The sequence below is a fragment of the Cyprinus carpio genome, chromosome B17 (assembly GCF_018340385.1).
Source record: "Cyprinus carpio isolate SPL01 chromosome B17, ASM1834038v1, whole genome shotgun sequence".
Classification (NCBI taxonomy): Eukaryota; Metazoa; Chordata; class Actinopteri; order Cypriniformes; family Cyprinidae; genus Cyprinus; species Cyprinus carpio.
Window position 1 is genome coordinate 9,723,741 of NC_056613.1, and position 22,580 is coordinate 9,746,320.

At 34.7% G+C, this 22,580-nt stretch overlaps 1 protein-coding gene across 2 annotated transcripts in view; it reads right to left on the reverse strand.

Annotated features, from left to right (window-relative positions):
* The window catches only part of LOC109106933 (muscarinic acetylcholine receptor M1-like), an 87,937-nt gene that overhangs the window by 59,561 nt on the left and 5,796 nt on the right, over window positions 1-22,580 (reverse strand). Inside the window, exon 2 of one of the 2 annotated variants that reach the window (XM_042742078.1) lies at window positions 4,736-4,847. The exons of the other annotated variant lie outside the window; for it this stretch is intronic. The gene's annotated coding sequence lies outside the window, so the exon portion shown is untranslated. The remainder of the gene's footprint in view (window positions 1-4,735; window positions 4,848-22,580) is intronic. 2 annotated transcript variants of the gene reach the window in all.

The window sequence follows — 22,580 nt, forward strand, 5'->3', positions numbered from 1 at the left end:
GAGAATTCATTAACAATGAAATGGTTTCAAATAATAAAGATCGTGAATGAGGGAAAACAGAAAGAGGCAGAGAAAGAATATATCAGCTATCAAGTCTCTTAGCATGCAAAATGTATGAGTATTTCCCCCTTGTTTAAGACCCTGTCTGAGCCATACAATAGACCACAACAGCACTGAAAAGAACCACTGGAAATAATTTATACAACCTAACAAAGACAGTTCCTCTATAATGACAGAAGCATCCACTGTGGTAAAATGTGTGCAGTATGGGCTTATCACACAGAGTCACATTCATACAGCTGCCTTAATAATGCCCGCAAAATTAAATTGATTATGATGTGACAGAAATAATGAATTGCTATCCTCTTTCTGTTTTGTAACAGCGTAATGGGCGAAACATTGTAAATCTGTGAAGACCAAAATACTTTGTCTTGTTAACTTTTTACGTTTAACCTGACTTACACGAGCTGTCAGTCACACATTACTTAAACTTTCAAAGGTCCATGACAGAGCTGTTCTTGTGTTTAAAAATCTGAGACGTAGCGCTGCAGCCCAATGTTTTGAAACTGACACTATTTGACAGAGCCTATTAAAAACGTAACGCTCATGCACAAGACGCTAAACAGGAACATTAAAAAGATGCAACGCAACGTTCAATGATGCCCATCTACTGCATTTTTTCTGCATCCTAATATGGAACCATCCTATCATTACATACCATTTTAATGTTTTATTAAAAATCCACAGTCAGCAGACAAGAAACATGATGAAACAGTTAAATGCTGTATGTGCAGCAATAAATGCAGTGCTGACAAAAACAGAGCTGTTAGGAAGTATCCTAACTTACCTATTGCCCTTTAGTGTGACAGGAGCTTTCAAAGAATCAAGCCAAGCGAAGTAACTACACCAACGCTATTTTTTATAAAACACTGCGGGTCTCTCTTGTTTCTTGAAAGGACTACAGTTTCACGTAGCCTACATCTTGTTCCGACTATACATTATTGGATTTCTTTTCTTAGCTGAACAACAGATAATATACAAGTAAAAACTCTAAAAGAATGTCCTCTTAAATCGGTATTCCATATAGTTATTTATTTGTTGAGCAGTGTGTGGGTGTCCTGTCAGTGTTTATTTTGCGATGATGATGGCTGACTGCTCATTAGTTAATCTGCATATAATGTGATTAATTCATTTAAAATTTTAAATAGACTGACATAATTGAAAGTCAACAAATACTGCACAAAATCTTCAGCATCTGAGGCAGAACGTAGAGCCTTTTAGTGAATTATGAGCAAGAAGAAACAAACGAGTTGATCAAGGCATGACAGAATTAATTTCATCCTTCCATCTGGACACAGGTTATACTCACACTTTTTCATGAGACGAACCTGGGGTGCAACAGGGTGTCTGACAAATTATTTGGGACACACAATTTCTGTTAATGTCAGACATGAACAAAAATCTGCTACAATATGGAACCCAACAAACTGAGCATGACACCATAAACTGAGCCAGTGAATGAACGAATTGAAGCGAGTATGTGTGTCACCTCATTATTTAGAGTGTCCTGTGTGTCCTTGTTATTTATACTACAAGACAAAGCGTCAATTTTAATGGTCTAATGGTCAAGTGAGAGATGAGATGGTATGTTTTGTATTGCAGGCCTCTGAGGTAAGAAGCATCTGTTTGTAATGTAAATTCACATTGGGCTACCTAAAATGTATAAATGTCACTGCATTAGATGACATTTGTGGAATTAATTTTACAGAAACGTTTACAGAAACATACATCCATAAAGCCTTATTTGAGACAAACCCCACCTGTTCTCACACCATTCAAATGAAACAAAGTGCACGTAGCCCACACACTAAATTTTCACAAAGACTTGCTATGTTCTATCAAAACACATTTCCAAATCTTGTCAGAGCCTAGCAAATATCCTATCATATCCACTTTGATGAGTACAAGGCTTTGTCTAAAACATCCATTCATCTTTAATCTAATGCAGATGTTATTTCTGACCATTTCTAGATTTAAAATAGCTGGTGCAGGTTATCACTTAAATCTGTTGGGTTTGAATGCACCTTTCCCATGAGACTGCTATTTGTTTGAATGCAAGGAACAAAAGGTCATAAAAGAATAACATATAAAAAAAATTAACAACTCAAAAACCATCACAAAAACTAATCTATAAAAAAAAGTTAAAAACAGAAACAACACAAAGAACCTTTAACATCCATGGAACCTTTCCACTGCAATGTTCTTTATACTATGAAGAGCATGATTCTTTTAAGAACTCAAATTGATTCTTTTATGGCATCACTGAAAAAAAAAAAATTCCTTTGTGGAATCTTAAATTTAGATTGGGGCATTCTGATCCAGAAACGGTGCTGTTACAGCATGTTCTAAACAGGTACAATGCAACAAAAGTACTAAAAGCTTGTTTATCTTTATCATCTACACCACAAGTCAGTGGAATAAAATCCCACACCTCATTTATATTGAACATAGGTGAAGGTGAATTTTGCTGTGAAAACATTTGATATTGTAAGTCAAGTACCTTAAGTTTCACAAGGAAAACCATAAAAGGACTCGTCCACACGCTTTTCTGATTGGTTATGATTTTGCTGCACACCACAGTATTTTCGGTTTTAGTATTGGAAAACTGCTCATCTTATCACGGCTGGTTAGGACACTGTGAAACTGCTGAGATCTCAGGAATATTACAGCAACCTGGGAATCACAATCAGTTAATTCATCTAAATGACAAAACTTGCTGACTACAAAGAACACCTACAAATTACAAAGTCTGCCCTGCTAATTCACTGGTTTGAAACCAAAGAAGGCTCAAAAATACATAATGAAAGTGTCCTTAGACTGTGTGTGCCAGCTTTTTATTACTCGTTTATTACTTGTTGATTTATTACTTGTGCAGTTTTAGTTTAATGTGAACATTTCTCTGGCCTTTTTTGGTTGTCAAAGCTCATTCAACTGACCCTTTCACAACCCAGAGTCTGTGCCAAACGAAACATTTCTCACATCATGGGTGAAGTCGTATGTTCCTTGTATGATTTTGTTCAAAGTGCCATTCATGACTAATTGACACAACAATCATGGTGGAATCTGAGTAATGCTTTATCATAACAAACACAGAGCAGTTCTGGTCTATAAAACCATGACATTTCTTTATACGAGGACCAGCTATAGTATACATTAAAAATAAAATCAGCATCATCTTTAAAGCAACATGTATGAGAGAAACTCACTAGACCTGTATGAGACAACAGGCACAACAGGTTCAGTGTGGCTAAAATGTGACTTAGTACATGCATTAAGTGGGCTCTGGCATGCACTTGTGTTAAAAAACAGCTATTGTTTATGTGCATGTTCCAGTGATGGACGAGAAAAGGGTGCAGAAGTCTTCCTTGTTTGGTCAAATGGCATAAGCACAGCACATGTAAGGCTGGGGAAAGCTTAGCATTCTTCTGGCGGGCATGATGTGTGTATATACGAATATAGAAGCTGATTGGGCATTCTGATTGCTGCTCCAGGGTAAGGCTGCCCGTAAGTGCTAATCTAGGATCAGATTCCTAATTCGAAATTCAGCAGCTAAAGGAAAACTTCATCCTACAACATTTGCTGCATGTATGCAATGATAAAATGTCTCCATTTTTGAAGTGACAATACATTTTTAAAACAACATTTTAAAGAAATCAGTGTAATTTGATGAATGAAATATTTATTAAATTATGATTTCATTTAAAAAAAAAAAATTAATGTAAGAATGTAAAACTTTCTTTTTAATATTGGTTCACCTATCTGCTTAGGTAAGAACTGGTTAATCAAATGTCTATTTGTGTATTGCAGTGTTGTGGTAGTATTAATATACTATGATAATATTTTTTTTAAATATTTTAATTAGTTTTATATTAGTTGCATTAATATTTTGATTTTTTGAATATATATTGTCAGTTTTCAGTTTCAATTTACTTTATATTTTAGTAATTGTATGTTTTTGTAATTTTAGTTTTTTAGTTTAGTTTTAGTTATTTTTTATTTATTTATTTATTTTCTATTTCTATAGCTATGTCTTTTATTTTTATCTCAAATTTACTTTATGAAATGTTCGCACTCAACTTAAATTTCAGTTGATTACCTGGAGGAAACACTGCTTATTTTTATTTACATGACGTTTTTTGTAATCTAATATTTATTATATAATCTAATATTTATATATCTTTTTATGTCACATTTCAATTTTAAAAATTGTTTTAGTTAACCATAACAACACTGCTGTGTCCAGCTATCTGGATAATAATCAAGACCTCCCATCCACTGTGAGTGAGTTTGTGGTAATGCTAAAGGACAGGCCGTTTATATGTGAGTGGCGTTTTGACTAATAGGGCAGTGAGAAGACACTAGTAGGTCATGAGTCTTCAGTCTTGGAATGGAAAATAGGTAAAGGGTGCCAGATGAGAGCTGAAGCTCCTGCAGTTAAGAGTACAAGCTGTCTACACTCTCATGAGAATGAGTTTAAGCACATATAAACAGCTTCACACGACCTGGGGTTACTTCAGTCTATAAACATGTCACCTACAACTAGCTGATGATGACCTTATACGAATGTTCCCTACACTTCCTAAAGTTTATTATTGAAAAAAAAGTCCTATTTTCAGTCATCCATGAATATTAGTCTAAAAGCCCCTTGAGATTTACCCTTGAGAGGTGAGCTCACCAGAGTGTAGACAGGTTTTCTCGAGAACGTTTCCTGAAGCTGACAGTGCTGTTCACCGCAGGCAGAGGTTTATGCAGCCGTCTCCTGCCTCGCTGTGTTTATGTTTCTGCTCCTGCAGGGACCACAGCAATAAGACAGATGATATAAGTGTCACTATCTGTTTCAGGCAGGATAAATCAGACAGAGATTTCTCCTTATGAGAGACGAGAGGAAACACAGAGACAACGATGTGTGCCTACAATTGGGTGAATAAATTTTCATATTTTCCATTACGATATGTTCGTATTATTCAGTACAAAAACTATGGCACAGTCTTGCTGTTGCTTTGTATTAAATATAAATAATTATTAATAACTGAGTTTAACTAGAGCTATCAATTTATAGGGTTTTTTGTAAATTACTTTAAAAAAGTGAAAAAAAAACCAACTGCTTCAAAAATGTTTCATCTTTGTGAGCTTTTCTTAGAATAGATACATGAAATAAATGTGATTCATTTCATTAATTATATATGATATATGATATTAATTATATATATATATGATATTATATACTTAATATAAAATATAATGCAATTACATTTGAAGAGTTTATTTGCAAAAACAGATAACTCTGTTTGTTTAATTTTCAAAAATCATGTTTTTTATTATGTTTTTATTTTTTTATTGTTTTATTATGTTAGTTAGCTGTATTTGTTAGTTATTTTTTACCTAATCAAAATAACCCGACTGCAGTTTGATTGAGATTAATTGGAATGCACAATGAAAAAAACATGATTTTTGAAAACCGAGGTATAATTATCTCCTAGTTCAGTCTATGGACATTTCCTTTAACCCTAATACACAACACAGTACAATTAATAAATTTATATAAAAAAAGAACAAAAATTCCTCTATATTAACAAAATACATCATAACAAATTTAAAACTTTCAAATTATCAAAAATCTTTTAAAACTTAAAAAGATTTAAATCATAAAAAAATTTACAAATAAACTTCATAAAAAAAATTTCATAATAATATTGACATATTTTTGTAATATGTATTTAAACATTTATTTCTATAGTTTATTTTCTTTATTTTTTCTTTGCATGAATTAAATTTATTTTATTGCTTTTAGAATTTACAAAAAATAAATAAAGCTGTATTATGTCTTAATCTGACATTTATTGGTATTATTTGTCTTTATTAACAATAACAGAAGAAAAAAAATCTGACTGTACACAATCTTTTGTCCTTACAGACTTGTTTTGTGGGTTTATGAATAATGATTTTAAAGACACTCTGAAGTGGATGTACTGATTAATGCTTGCAGGAAATCATTAAAAAAAAATCAACATCTGCTATTCAGCATTGCAAGAAATGTCAAGTGTCATTTGCTCTGACAGAAATCATCATGTTAAAAAGTCCAAAAATAATAGCATTTTTATAATTGTACACAAAAATAACACAGTCACACCTCCACACAAACAAATATGAACGAAGTGTGCCTCTGACACAGTTACTTCATAAACACTGAATCTTTTCAGGCATATCTTCCATTGAATTTATTCTCCTTCCCTTGAATGCGGATGTCAGAATGACAGACTGTTGACAGCCCTAAATAAACGGCACATAAAAATATGGAACAGGCTCTGTTTGCCAGCACTCAGAAATCATTCCAGGCTGAATGCTGCAATGCATTTACATGCATGTGGATTAATGACAATTTGTATGTGAGGAAGAATAGGAACACCCCATAATATAAAACACTTACTAAGGGCTTATAGGGCCCTAGATGTCATCAAGCAACTCACCTGATAAATCAAACGTTTCTTGTAAAATCATGCACAAGGGTTTTGCAAGTCTGCCGTTTGATTCAGGCATGAGTTTAAAGAGGTAATACTACAGCAATACCTGCTAACCGCAGTCAATGATGACATCACATTACTGATGCAAAATCATTTAAATCCGGCAATGCAGGAGTGTTTTTAAATGCCCTAAAAAACATTTGCAAGCTTAACAAATTAATAAGCAGTCACTAAGAAAGCGATTTAAACGATCACCCAGAAACCACCGGAGTAGAAATGTGCAGCTTTAAACACTTATTTTAATTCTTTCATACATTCATGTGTGTTTTATCATTACGTAATATTGATGTCATTTCTGTCAGTAGATTTTGCTCGAGTCGAACTGTTCAACAATAATTTGTTTCAACAAGCTTTGCTAATATTTCCATTAAAGGGGTGCTATTATGCTTTTTCACTTTTCCAACTTTAGTTAGTCTGTAATGTTGCTGTTTTAGCATAAAAAAGATCTGCAAAGTTACAAAGCTCAAAGTCCACTTCACAGGGGAGATATTTCATTTAACAGAAATCACTTTTCAAAAACTACCTCGAATGACTCGTTTGGACTACAAAGCATATTTTACGGGATTTGTGATATCACAAATATCGACGAATGGGACGAGACCTGGTTGAGCTGCACTAGAAAAGGCAACGAGTGTTATCACTATGTCAGAGACACGCTAGCTTTCCCAAGGCAGACGAACTTAGAGTGGTTACAATAATCCAGGTTTAAATCGAGCTCAAATTGATTTGATTTGATGCAATATTTACACTGAAGCTCACAGACGGCTATGATAAGGGGCATGACATTTCCTGACCAGGAGCCGAGGGCTGTCAATCACAACACACACTGGCCCAGCTAACCAATCACAGCACATTTCGCATTTCAGAAGCGGGGCCTTCATTTGACACAGGAACTATCTGAATCATTCATGCCAGACTGGGGAGAGAGGTGTTGTAATAATGTAAAATATGTAAAAAAAAAAAATTGTTTTTTGAACAACCTAATATCATAGCCTCTACTACAACACCAAAAAAAAAAAAAAAAAATTTAAAAAAACATAATAATACCACCCCAAAAAATTAAAAAAACATTTCTGAATATTCTCTGCACATTCAAAACATTCAGGTTTTTAAATGTTTAAATAACATTTCTTGGTTGTGTGAATGTTAAATACAAGATTAAGAGAAGTTGCATTGTATTATTTTGCAAACATCATGAATTTTTTTTTTTTTTAATGTTCTCTAAACCACCTGAAATAAGTTGGTGACATTTAAAAAATATTAGACAAACGTCCAACTAAAATGTTTCAGAAAAACATTTTGAGAATGTTATTAAAGACCAAATAACTTTGAGAAAACCTTGCCAGAATGTTAACAAAAGTTCTAAGTAGTATTAATTTCGTTAACGAAAATTATGAAAAAATATGTTGACACAAAAGAGACATCAATAAGGTCAATAAACGATAAATGTGACTATATCAACATGCAATATCGTTGAGGTTAAAAGATGAGACTAAAAATAATTAAAAAAAATAAAAACTACACAAAAATCTCTTTTTTTTAACATCTGAAATATTTTAGCGCACTGCTGTACGTGCCTTTACTATGCAAGCTTACATTTTAATAAAAGCAAAATGAGAAAAAAATGGATACATTTTCTGCCCTGTGTTTTGCTTAATTTTTGCAATCTGGTAACCGTGTGCACGTGTTCACTATTCATTACGGAAATCCCGACGATGATCTGAAAACACCAACAAACAAGTAAGCTGAAGTTTGACGTTCTCCATGTGAGATGTATGGCTTACATAAATTGTCATTCAGCTAGTCTGTGCTCTGTCATGAGATCTCAACTATTTTGTTCGCAACTGTAATTGCTGAATAAATACACTTACTCAACTGCTGTTGTTTCAATAGAGAAACGTTATTGCAATTTGGAATTATTGGAATTACAGGTAGGAATATTACTGTTATAATATTTGTTTGTCTTTACCAGTTTTCATTTCTCATTTAGACAGAGAGAGTGCAAGTCTTTGATATTAATTTAAATATTAAATAGCCTGTAAATCTGCACGGTATTGTGCTTATTAGTTAAAATGCAATACCTAAAAATAATTTTCTTAAATGACAACAATCATTGTGATTACAATTTTGAGCAAAAATATTTATTTATTATTTTTTTAAATAGTTTTACCATTATACAGCATGACGAAAATGTGACAACATTTTCATTAAACAAAACTTGACTTTGGCACAGACAAGGTTAATAAGCAATTTCATCACAGTATTGTGTATAAAAATAAATGCTGTGTTTTTTAGCATTTATTCCAGTGCCATGTATTGCCCTACATGGAAAACATTGTTTTCTAAAGTAACTGACAGCATGACAGATGCTATTGAAAGAGCCTATTGAACCCAAAACAATCCTCTAATACTGGCTTCTGTAAGAGAACTGAATTAGGCCATTTCCCCAAATAATGATCTTGGGAAATCTGTAGAGCTATATCACCTGTTACTGTGTTTTTTGAAAACATACAATAGAGCAGAATCCATTTGTAAAAAGCATGACTTTTATCAAACCAGCCTTGTTTATAAAACTAAAACTAATTTAAATGAATCCTCTCACTTCTCTACACATCCTCTTACCAATGACCTTAACGGTAAACTCCTAACCGCTACATATTCAAACTCCAGTAATGAGGGTTAACTCACACTGGGGTGTGTGTGTGTGTCCTTAATAAACTCTAAGTGGATTGGACAGATAGGTGACTCCACGCTGTGAGACCTCAGGGGTTATGAGGGGAACCAGAGGAAGGAATGAAGGGGAAAATTTCAGGAAAAACCAAACCATACAATCACTGGGAAATCTAATGATTTATGATTCTTGAGGTTGCTGGCTACTAAGAGCTTTTTAAGTCACCTACTGTTTCACGTTAACTGCATGAAACTAATCATCAATCCCCAAATCAAACGTCCAATCAATCAATGTTCAGCCACCAGCTATTTGATCGATATGTCAGTCAATTCCTCTATATTTTGCTCAGAAACATTGCTATTCACGTTTTGGATACCAAAATGAAAACACAAAAGGGCTAAAAACCAATTGCATTATATAACAAAGTGGCATTTAAATTAATTTAGTACAAGCACAGTACTGTACATTTTAAAATTTTACAAAATTAGGTTTTTATGAGGAATCAAAATGTGAAACAACGTTATTATTTAAAGACAAAACAAAATGTGAAGTTTCTGTGGAACATTATTGTTAACATAATGAACTACACTGGTGGTTATTCAGACATCTGTATGGATTTTAGGGGGTGTGAATTGTATTATTACAATTCAAAACAATTATATCTATTCAATGTATTTTAAAATAATAATAGTAATTTATTCCTATAATGGCAAAGCTGAATTTCTGAATTTCAGTCTTTTCGATGTCACATGATCAGTCAGAAATAATTGTAATATGCTTATTTGGTGCTTAAGAAACATGTTATTACATTGTTTAAAGAAAGATTAAAAGACAGCATTTATTTGAAACAAAAATCTTTCTAATATTATAAAAGTTTTTATTGTCTCTTTTGATCAATGCACCCTTTCTGAATTAAAAAACAAATTTTCGCTTAAAAAAAATCTTACCCCAAACTTTTAAACAGTATACACTGACAAAAATCCACATTGCAGAAAATACATAAACTACACACAAATAATCAAATATTTCTTCACCCTGCGTTCTTTTTTATTTACGTGTTTGATAAGGTGTTTTTCCTCTGATGGACTGAAAGCCCAGTCTAGGAATGATTCATGAGGTGAAAAAGTGTTTGGATGTTCTTTAGTAGCCTATTTAAAAAATGTAGGGAGAATGTATATACACAGACATGAGAGTGTTCCATACACGGACAGAGGAAGTTGATAGTGTATATAAGAGAGGAAATGGGGCTACTAATGTCAGCCAGGATGATATCTGCTAGACTATATTAAATCCAAGCCAAAGCGCTCAGAGGTAAACTATTTCTGACACTAATTGTGTCCTGACTATATGCCTCACTGAACCATGAACTCTATGTGTGTGTGTGTGTGTGTGTGTGTGTGTGTGTGTGTGTGTGTGTGTGTGTGTGTGTAGATCTATACTGTAGGTATGTGCCTCAATATATGAGCTAAATCAACCATCATTGATGTGGACTTCAGAATATAGATGATAAGAAGCTTCTGTTCTTTGTCACATATTTTCACTCTAGAAGGTCAAGTTTACAGGGATATAGCTCACCTAATATTAACACAAAAAACATTAAAATGATAATTGAAGTTCTCAAGTTTCAAAAAGGATTAGAGTAGTGAGTAGAAAAGCACCATTAGAGTAGTCCATATGACTCGTGCCTTATATTCCAATTCGTCATATGGTAGCTTTGTACAAGAAATAGACCAAAATCATTATTGACTGATAATCTTCCCCTTCGGTAAGCTGTTAACTTCTGTGTCCGGTTCACTGAGTCAGATCGGATCATTCAGATCAGTTTTGTGAATTGGATCAACCGATTCACTGAACAGATCAGACTCAAAAGAACAGTTTGTTCTCTCGGCCATCACTATACTGTTCTTCTCATTAATTGAATATAGCACATAAGTCAAATGTACCAGTTGTATAATATATTTACAGTGACTTTTTTGAAGCCTGAAATCTTGAAAATTGAGAATGTCTTATTTTGTGTTCAATGGAAATTCAGAGCTTTTCAACAACATAAAGATGAGAAACATTTACCTTTTGGGGTCAGCTGTCCCTTTAAGCATGTCATTTAAGCTTATTTGGCCATATTAGAATATACACAAGTATGTAAACAAAAACAAATGCCACAAACTACAGACGCACAACAAATTTCACAAAGTTAAGTCCCAGAACCTGACAGTGTCCCACTTTTATAAAGATACAGTAACTCTACTTTTTATATCAAATCATGCTGATATCCCAAAACTAGGGTGACCAAACGTGCCATTTTCCCAGGACACGTCCTGGCCAGGATTTCTATATTGCCTAAAATATCCAGGTTTTGGCTTTCGTTTCCTGTTTTCATACTTGAATGAAGGTAATGATCGTTTGACCAATAACATGCAGACATTGTACGTTATCAACCAATCGTGGTGCGTGAGAAGGTGGGATCTACAAAGAACGGTCAAAGCGATGCAAACACATCTACATATTAGTGTTCGACTTGAAGCAGCACTGAGCATACTGATCGGTGTATGACATCAAAGTACTGCGAGAGAGATTCAAAAGCACAAGAAGCCATCTGCTCTCTAGAGCTCTCATGGTACTATGTCATACAACAATTGGTCTGCGCAGCGCAAACAAAGCCAAAACGTGGATATTTTAGGCAATATAGAAATCCTGGCCAGGATGTGTCCTGGGAAAATAGCACGTTTGGTCACCCTACCAAAATGAGCAAACATTTTATGAAAAAATGCCTTTAATCTGAATATTTAGACGTTTAGAAGAGGATATAAAGATATATAATGAAAAAAAAAAAAAGATTATTTAGTGCTGTCTGTTGAGGCTGAAAACTTTGATGTAGAGCTAAATGAATTATGACTTTGAAGGCAGTTTTCTTCCCATATAAATGTCATTTCATCATTTGATGTTATCACAATGTACCTGCATTACAGTTTCAAGGTCATAGATTTTTAAAAAATAAAAACATGTCGCTAGATACTTCTGGTATGAGAGATAAAAATTAAGCTTCCAGAGCTATGGTTCAGGATAAAGAACTACTGGTTTAGACCTCAATTTGGGACAAACATTCATTTAAAATTTTACAAAGAGGCATGACCATTTTCACCCTCTCTCTGGCTCTTTGAGTCATTTTTCAACTGCTGTCATTTTAAGAAACGCCCCTTCACATGTATAATGGGCAAAAGCATTGTGCTCAGGTACACACACACACACGATTTGAGCTTGAAACTAGCAGTATGTCTGTAGCTCAAAATATCAAGTCCACTCCTTTATACTGCAAAATCCTTTATATGGAGTGATTCGTTTTGGGATATATTTTATAGTGTATAGTCATTGTGAGGCAACATGTTCCCCACTGACACTCTTGAGAACATGCTGCTCTGTGTGGTCTCTGAGAAAAAAAAAAGTTGTGTTGACTCTGGATCGAGTTTAGACAGCAGGACCCTCAAACTAATTAACTGAGCATCTGATCACAGAGGGGATGGTGGAAAAATGAGACAAATTTAAACAAAGAGACAAAACAAAAGAGACGAGATACACTGATAAGAAAAGTGTGTCAGGCAGAAAATAAAAGCTGGATATACAGAAAGCAAAAGACACGGAGAGCAAGCGAGAGAGAGAGAGAGAGAGAATGAGCATCAGTCATCTGGTGCAGACAGGTTTGACTTTGATTGACAACTATTAAAGCAGATTCCTTCTTATATCCGACAGGAATGCAAGGAAATATAGAAGCCTGTCTAGAGTGGCATTTTCCAAAATACATGTCTGTACTTCTACACAGGCATGATGTGTGTGGTCTTGGTAGTTGTCTTAAACTGCAAAATATTGCATATATATATATATATATATATATATATATATATATATATATATATATATATATCTACATACACAATGTATTACTGTATTAAAAGCAGTGTATTATGTGTAGTAGAGTATTATAAAAGACCGACTGCGTAAGTGTGATTAAATGGATCTGATCCAGCATTCATTCTTCAGACCAATCTCATATTCTCAATAAAACATTAGTTTGAATATCCGATAGGCTCATGCTGTTCTTTCATCTGTTAAGGGAGATTCCTGATGACAACCTTGCTTGGTGGATTTATTGGCTGCAAAAAAAAAAAAAAAAAAAAAAACCCGGACACCAAGAAAAATACTGATTAAGGATTTTATTTTTTCAGTTTTGATGTTCATATGTTCTCAAATATCTCAGCTTACATATATATTTTGTTTATTATATTTCTCATTGGAGATGTGAATATTTAAGAATATGCAACATAAACTGCAACATTGTAAAATGCTTTGATGTTATTAATACGCAAACATTTGTTTACAGCTAAAAATTACAGCAAATAATGTCAGAATAACTCGCTTGAAACAAGCCTTCAAAGTCACGCTAGGGTAATAATTGCGTTAAATTGCATCACAGCTGCATTTCCAAAAAAAGCTTAATTTTTGGGTTTCTGCCACATATTTTTAAAGTTAACCCTGCTTGCTTAAACCCTCCACTGAGGCCTAGACTAAATCTCTGTGTTGTGTTTTCCTTGCATCGTCTTGAGGCAGAACGAAAGTCTAATTTGCTGGAGATGGTTGTGGTCTGCTGGAGACAGCACTGAATGAATGGCTCATTAACTCCTGCATAAGCACTCAGCGAGCTTGTGATGGTGGAAAATGAATTTATGCAGTCTTCTGCCAGACATAACATCAAACTCATAGCAAACTGGGGAAAATCATAAGGGGGGAAAAGGGAGGGAGGAAGGAAGCTGGAAAGAAAAAGAGAGGGAAAGAGAATGTAAGTGGAAAGTCTGACCCCAAATAAGTGACATTCTTAAAAGTCACTGAAATGTAAGTCACAGATCCCCTGGTCACGCTGTCCAGCATCAACAGCAAAAACGGACCACTCATTCTTCTTTCAGACAGATGAACCGGCCTGCGGTTCCCCCCATGAGAGGTGTGTGAGGTCATGAGGGGGTTGATGTAACCAGAATGAATTTTACAGCACATTAGCTGAAGCAGTGTATGTGTCTGGCCACTAAAGCAAGTTTCTAGCTTAGTTAGCAGCGCTCTGGAGCTAAGCGATGCATTTCTAACATTGGATTTGAGGTTAATTACCTGGCAAATAACATTTAGTCATAGATACTTTGGTATTATGTATAATCAATTTTCAAAAACGAGCTGAAACAGTGCCTCACTGTCAACAAAAAAGTGCCAAAAAATTGGTTTATAATTGTAATTTAATGTTAGACTTACTTAAAGCAATTAATGATCAAATATCATTCACAGTGCCAGAATGACATAATAATCATGACAATTCCAATTACAAAATCAGTTTTTATCCTTCACACTATTTATCCATTCATTGCTGAATTAACTTAAGACAACGGTTGAAGAAATAATCTTTTTTGAATACTAGTTTGATACTGCTATACAAATACTTGTAACTTGAATAACCCAATAAAAGTAATACTTCATATAAGGCCTCATATTTTTATTCATCAAAACTCTGAAACAAGCACTGTGTTATCAAGAATAATACAGTCAATGTTAATGTAAAGACGTAAACCTTATTTGCAAATTTGTATAATAAAACTCAATCTTCCAGCACTTGAATTTCTCAACTGTGGATTGCATGCAAATATCGTACAATTTATATTCAAGAAAACAAATTTGCAATCAGTTTTGACTGTATTTGCATATCTTGATGCTTTTCTTCACTATTAAAAATAAATGGCTCAATGAATTGTGAAATTTTTTTGTGAATTAATCTGAATTTAATTTAGGTTGTTTTCAAGTTTACCATTTTGCATCCGTCTGCGTTGCAAGTTGCATTGTGTCGATTGCTCGCAGTGCAGTAACTGGATTTTCCAAAAAAAAATCTGAATTAACCTCAAGCAATGCAATGCTGTAACAAACCCTACAACAGAACTTAAAAGTTAAGCAGGGTAAATGAAATGGACAGATGGTATATGACTTGTCTCTAAAGGCAGGCAAAGGTCTGTGAAATGAATGGTGTTGAAATGGGGAAGACTCCCACTGTTCCAACAGTGTCTGTGTTGATTTGGGGTTATGATGTCTGAACACTTCAATCACTCCATGTTTGTTCATCTCAGTGAGTGGGGGAGGGATGCATAGAGATGGTGAATGATGGTACAGCACACGTTAAAATGAAGCTTAAGACTGCAGACCAAGGCTAAGATTATGGGAAGAGAGAGAGCAGTCTAGCTCTCTGATTAACTGGAAAGTCATATTTTGTTTTAATGACCTTAATAGATCTTTTACTAATGATGCGGCAGGGAGACAGTCCAGAGGAAATACCTGTGCGTGTACCGCATCCAGTATGAACAAATTAAGAATGAACTCTACTCTGTTTCTGGAACTCTCAGCCAATATAAAAGATCTTACATTCTAGAACACAGAAATTATAATACCATTTACCCCTTTTCCACTAGCACATGAAAAAAAGACTTGGTTTTGAGCATATCCAATTCAAGTTAATACAAAATAAGAAACTGACTCTTAAATCGGGAATTAAATGTGTTCCATCTAAAATTCTTCACTATTTTGTCTATTTTAAGGAAATTAAAAATAAAACACTGTAAACATTCTAGTGTTTTAGATTATATTTAAGAGTGTTATTAAACAATTAGTTTTTTTGTGAGTTTTAAATGACACCTTTAATCTAAATGTAAAAATAGGGGAATTGAGCATGCAATTAAATATCCAATCCACTTTATATACATCATATATATTTATTTATTTATTTATTTATGCATGCATGCATGCCAGTGGAAAGCATGAACTTAAAAGGGCCATCATTTCAGCTGTGACACAGGGTCAGTTCCAAAGACACAGATTAAGTCTCGCCTTGGATTAAAAAGTTCACAATTCTCAAAATCATATTTGTTAGAATAATCCAGGGCAAAGATTAATCTGTGTCTAGGCAACCAGAACTTCTCATGTTGTGAATCCTTGAGCCCTGAAATTCACCTTGCCAGGGAATATTCTGATGCTGATTTGCCTCTATTGTAAATAGAACCCAAGCGATCCAGACATCCTTTTATTATGATGTAACAATGAGCATTCACTGTGTTTCCTTGGGAATGACATAGGCAGGGATATGAGTCAAGGACCTGACTCATACTTTATCTATTTCTTGATGTCCGTAAATATAATTTATGGTGCATTAATTATATTTGCTAAAACCATGGCTTCTCATAAGTTAATAATCAGCCATGGAAGACCCAAGGTCATCATCCTTCATGAGCTGTTTTTTTCCTTCCTCCAAGCAAAGCTACAAGACGAAAAGTGACTTCAGAAAAAAGGTTAATTGCTCTCCTGACCACAAACAGGCTGGAAGAGGCTTAATATTACCATACTGAAAAATGCCATCAATATAAAAAAATATAAATGAATAATGACAAATCATTAAAACTTAATGGACAGAGCTTAATATTACTTCTTCTGGCTGCTAAATCTGAATCCCAGAAGCATAATTATGATCACAGAAGGGGATGAAAGGAAGGAAAGAACAAAAGAAATCGTCACATAAACAGCAAACAAATAAAAATTTATAATAATGGACAGAGAAATGAGTATAAGGCTGAGTTCAGAAAACAAAATCAGTGTACTGTTTACTGCATACTGTGCTAAATACTGCCTACTGTTTTTTAATGAAACATAATGCATATTGCAACAATAAAGTTCAAACAGTTAGTATACACTGTCATCACATAACCTCAATACTTGCAAGATCAAGTGTGTCCATTTATCACTTTTATTAGCAACTATCCTGAGAAGTGACATGAAAGGCATATGAAAGAAAAAGAAAATCAATCAATTTTACACTTTTTCCTCTCTCTATATAAATTAATATATTCTGGCATGGGTAATTTTCAATATTAGATTATTTTTTTTCTTGCAAACATTTTATTTATTTTTTTCATCAGAATACACACCTAATTTTCAATACCCATCACTGGAGAAATATGCTTTTTAAAACCAGATGGTTGCTAACCAACCATCCTTGACCCACTGGTTATAAATCTTATTACTTCTCGTTAATTTATTGCATGCAAATCACTGCATTGTGAAATACTGTTTCCTGCTTAGTATGATCTATTGCAACAGCTTCTGCACACAGTATACATATTACTGCAAAAATATCAAGAGTTTGTCAATATGGTATTCCAAACAAACATCCTCCCGATGATAAGAACAGACTAGAAGGCATTTGTCCTCCAATCACAAATTATTCCCAGGTGACCTCTGGTTTCAAAATTCTACTAATCAGCTGCCACAGGCTAACCACTGAATGATGAGAGGACAGAAAGATAAGTGTGTGTGTGTGTGTGTGTGTGTGTGTGTGTGTGTGTGTGTGTGTGTGTGTGTGTGTGTGTGTGCGTGTGTGAAGAGAGAAAGTGAGAATATATAAAGACTACACACATCCTACACTGTAAAGAAATAAACAATTTATTCATTGCAGGAAAATGAATTCCAGAAGCAGAGGAGGTTCCTCTCTTCTTGGCTAATGCCACAATAATGCTTTTTTCAACACAAACTCTGTTTCAAATAGAAAATGTACACATAAAATTGCAAGAGTAATATAGCCTTACAAAAAATTACAGTATCTGTAACCTCCTATGCAGGCTCTACCCATAAAGCTTTTAAAGGGGTCATCGGATGCGACATGCACTTTTACAAGTTGTTTGAACTAAAATGTGTGTTGGCAGTGTGTGTACACAACCACCCTAATGATAAAGATCCACCCAGTGTTTTTTTAATCTCGCTAAATTATTTCTCCTTCTCATATCAAGCCGATCTCAGATGCCTGTCTGTGTGATGTCACACAGACCCAGGCCCTCCCACGATTGCTGATTGACACTAGCGTTTTACCTTAGACCCACCCTGAGTGAGCTGTCATCAGTCTGCCATTGTTTCGTCATTTACTCCCGACATCTGAGCCACTGAAGATGCAGTGGTTTACGTTTGTTTTTGAATGGAATGCACCCCAGATCTACCTTAATGCGTCTATGTTCTCGCAAATCATTCGTGATCTAGCCTCACCTACAGAAGAAATTAGTGTAATTTTTTTTTATGAATCTTTGCAAATCGCCTTTCCTAATAACGTGCTAGTTAGCAAATTCCGTGGTTAAAGTAAACAGTATCATGAGAACGGCTCATCACCCCACTGAAGAGAGGGGCGTGATCAGCACAGCTCATTAGCATTTAAAGAAACATGGACTAAAACGGCTTGCTGAAAACAGAGCTGTTTTGACAGGGTAAAAAGGGTGTATTTTACACCACCATTGATCCGATCCGATGATCAATTTAAAGGAATAGTTCACCAAAAAAATAAAATTTTGTCCTCATTTACTCACCATCATATTGTTTCTTTCTTATGTTGAACACACACACAAAAAAAAAAAGATATTTTGAAGAATTTTTAAGAACCAACAGTTGTTGGTTCCCATTAACTCCCATAGTAGGGAAAGAAATACTATGGAAGTCAATGGGCAACATAAACTGTTTGATAAGCAGCATTTTTCAAAATATCTTCTTTTATGTTCAGCATAAGAAAGAAACTCATACAGATTTGGAACAATGAGTAAATGATGACAAATTTTTCATTTTTGGGTGAACGATCCCTTTAACCTGACTAAACAGTTGGACCATCTTTTTTTAGTTTAACCCTGACAAAATAAATATTTGTTAATGCCAAGTTTGATGCAGAACATTTTATTGGTGCATTGGCTACACCACCAAAAATCTACAGGATTTGGAGAGCCAGAAAATTTGTTTACAGCTCTGTGACTGATCTGCTAAAATTGAACACAACAAGAGAAAGCAAACCAGACCTTCCACAGCTGGTGGCAACACTCAGTGTAGTTTAAGGGCACACAAAATGAATATACCCATACAGAAGGAAATCACTCAGCATGCTACAAATTCTCACAAACCAGTAATCTGAATGAACATACAACACTGAGCAGCTGCTGACAAAAGAATAGCTTTGTTTTTGTGCTTAACTTGTTTTTCTATTAGCAATAGAGATAGACAAAAAACAAACTTTGAGTTTAAAAGAATAGACAGGAAAAAGTAGAGAAAAAGATGTCAATGTTATGTTTTCAGAAGAAGAGAGCAACCGAATGATACTTGCTCTGAGGTGACATCTATTGAGAAAGGTAAGACCTCCACAAAAACGGTCCAGTTCACAGAAACGACACCTTGTCAATGTTCATTCCTTTATTCACTAGGCATTTTTCCCCAAGGGTCCCCTGTGGAGGCCATCTTGGTGAAGGCTTTCATGTTTTCTAGAGTGTTCCTGCACCTCACAGCCTTGTGCAGCGAGGGGGCGGGGGTCACTTTCTCTGTCGGGTTGCTTACAAAGCTTGATTCACTTCTGGGAGCCCCCAGGGATATAGCACTACAGTCTGAACAGTAAATAATATATTAGAAGCAAAATCGGTCAATTTCGTCTTAATTCCAATGTTGGCTGGTCCGCCTCTGCCATGCAAGATTCAGCCTAGACACGAGTTACTTATATAATGTGTCACATATCAAAATTATATTGGTGCTGTGGGCTTCTATTTAGAGCGAGTGCACTTTGTTGCAGTCTTATTTGAAGGGAAGTTGTAAATAATTCTCCTGCTGCAGAATGGCGTCTGAGTTGTTGAGATGTCTGAAGTAATTACAGCATATTTATAATGGACAATACACGCCTGGACCTCGTCTCACTTTGCTTTGCATTTTTGGAGGCTTCTGAATGTCAGCTTAGACTTGGGGGCTCTAGTCCTATAAGGCGAGCAGCTTACTAACCAAATTTTCCATCGATTGTTGGTTATGCAATGGATGACTTCTGAAAGCTCTGCCAAAACAAGTCCTGTTCCCAAATTTTATGGCTCCCGCTACTCTCTTAGTGGGAGAACAATGATCAGGTTGGACTTTTTCTGCGGTTGGCTCTTGTGGCTTTGGCAGTGAACAATGACCTCCAATGAGCTCCTTCTAATTCACGCTAAAGAACTACCAAACCATGCAAATTCAAAGACGCAGCAAGATACCAATTTTGTCGATGGTGCTTGTGTAACCGAGAATTTTTCTGTGGTGTGGATAAAGCTGCTATCAGTAATATTTGCTTAATAAAATGGTTTACACATGAAGAAATGACTTCAGTCTTCAGTCATATATAGACTAACAATATCTTACATGAAGTTGGTTGACGAATGGGAGCTAACATGTTGACATCAGCATTTCAAGCATTTCTATAGTGGTATTGGTAAATGAAACCTTTTGTTTTTGCATGATGCTGCATCAACACCACTACATTTACATTACATTTAGTCATTTAGCAGACGCTTTTATCCAAAACGACTTACAAATGAGGACAATGGAAGCAATCAAAATCAACAAAAGAGCAATGATATACAAGTGCTATAACAAGTCTCAGTTGGCTTAAATGCAGTACACGTAACAAGGGCTTTTAAATAATATAATAAATGAAAAGAAAACAGATAGAATACAAAAAGAATAGAACGCTAGATAGATTTTTTTTTTTTTTTAAGAATAGAATTAGAATAGTGAGTGCTAAAGTTAGATGGTCAAATAAAGATAGAAGAGATGTGTTTTAAACCGATTCCTGAAGATGGCTAAGGCCTCAGCTGCTCGGATTGAGTTGGGCAGGTCATTCCACCAGGAGGGAACATTTAAATAATAACGACTAGGCATCAGTATGCATTCAAGATCATAGCAGCCATTACAACTAGCGCACAACGACAACAACAAATGACCTGCTGTAAAAAGTAAGAATACTAGCTTTTCTGTAGTACAGTAGAACAGAGTACTGAGTAATGAAGAGTGTCAAGTGTTTCTATTTACAGCGTGTTTATACCATTGAGCACTGTAGCTAATCACAGACATAAACGTGTGAATGCAAAGGTCTATCAGAGACATTTAAGTCCACTTAATACCACTCAACTCCTTGAATTTTTTATTATAACCAACAAAGTGTGAACAGTATGTTAATAAGAAATTGATTTTTTCAAGGGTGAGCTTGTGCTGACCTGAAGTGACTGACGGCTTCAGTGATTATAAAATGGGTGCTCTCTTTTGATCGCTATCTGTTTTTGACACATTCAAAATAAGAATAAATTTCTTACTTTTTCCATGTTGCTAAGTACAAAATTCAAGGTTTTGGGAGTGACAACCTTATTTAATTAATAATTAATAAAAATGATTAATTAGTATTACTGTGGCTGTTTTGTGCTATTCACATTTGCTAAAATATGTTACTTTTTACACTCTTCATATCACAGTCATGCAAAGATGACAGAAAATGTACTTGCAATTGCTGTCCTACCGCAAAATATGAGACCAGTTGTGTGTTAGATCAAAAAATATAATCGTTAGTGAGTGCAACCTGGACACATCAGTGAATGGTGAGATATTTTCCTAAATAAAATTATCCTGCCTGAAGAATTGTATGAAAAATTATGTCTGTATCATCTCAGAGCTACTTTTATGAGATTTTACGCATCCGCAGGAAAGTGAAATTAGTGTTTTCCTACATTTCAGAAGCCGTTTTCAAATGTATCCAGTGTAGCCTAAAGCTTTCAAGTGGAGTCATGTATTCGGAAATAGAAAGAATGTAGTTACAAGTGTCAGAAGGTACAACATTCCCTGCCGCAAATTAGTTGGTCTGCATTTTAAAACATGAACAGTAGTCACTACCAAGAACAAAATACAACCTATTTAAAAAATAAAAAAAAAATAAAAAACTAGGATGTTTATGTAAGACAAATGACAGACATTGCGTAAACTTAAATCACAGACTAAAGAAAGACCCCTACTAACAACAAGCCCTCAGGGTGATCAATCATTGTGTCTACAGAATCAGCTTGATTGACAACCTTGATTGATTGTTTTTGTGTTAGTGTGACCACTTGTGAAAGAAAACCTTTAAAAACACAGCAGAAGAATTCTGAAGCCACTACACTTTTCTGCTGTCATTTAATGCTGAATTTGCTGTAAACAGACTTTAAATCAAACCAGAGCCTTTATTTACGATGTTAACTATAAATTCAGAGTCCACATTCACTTCGTATATAAGTAAATCAGCTTAGGTGGAAGATGAAAAGCTACTGTTGGGTGGAAGTCACAATGCTCCTGGATCATTTGTAAGAAGAACACTTAATAAGAGGGATTATAAACCAGCAATCTAGAGTGCTAATGGGGATTGTGTCAGAGTAACTGCCTCAGCACCGCTATAAGCTACACATTAGTAGAACCGAGTTCACCAA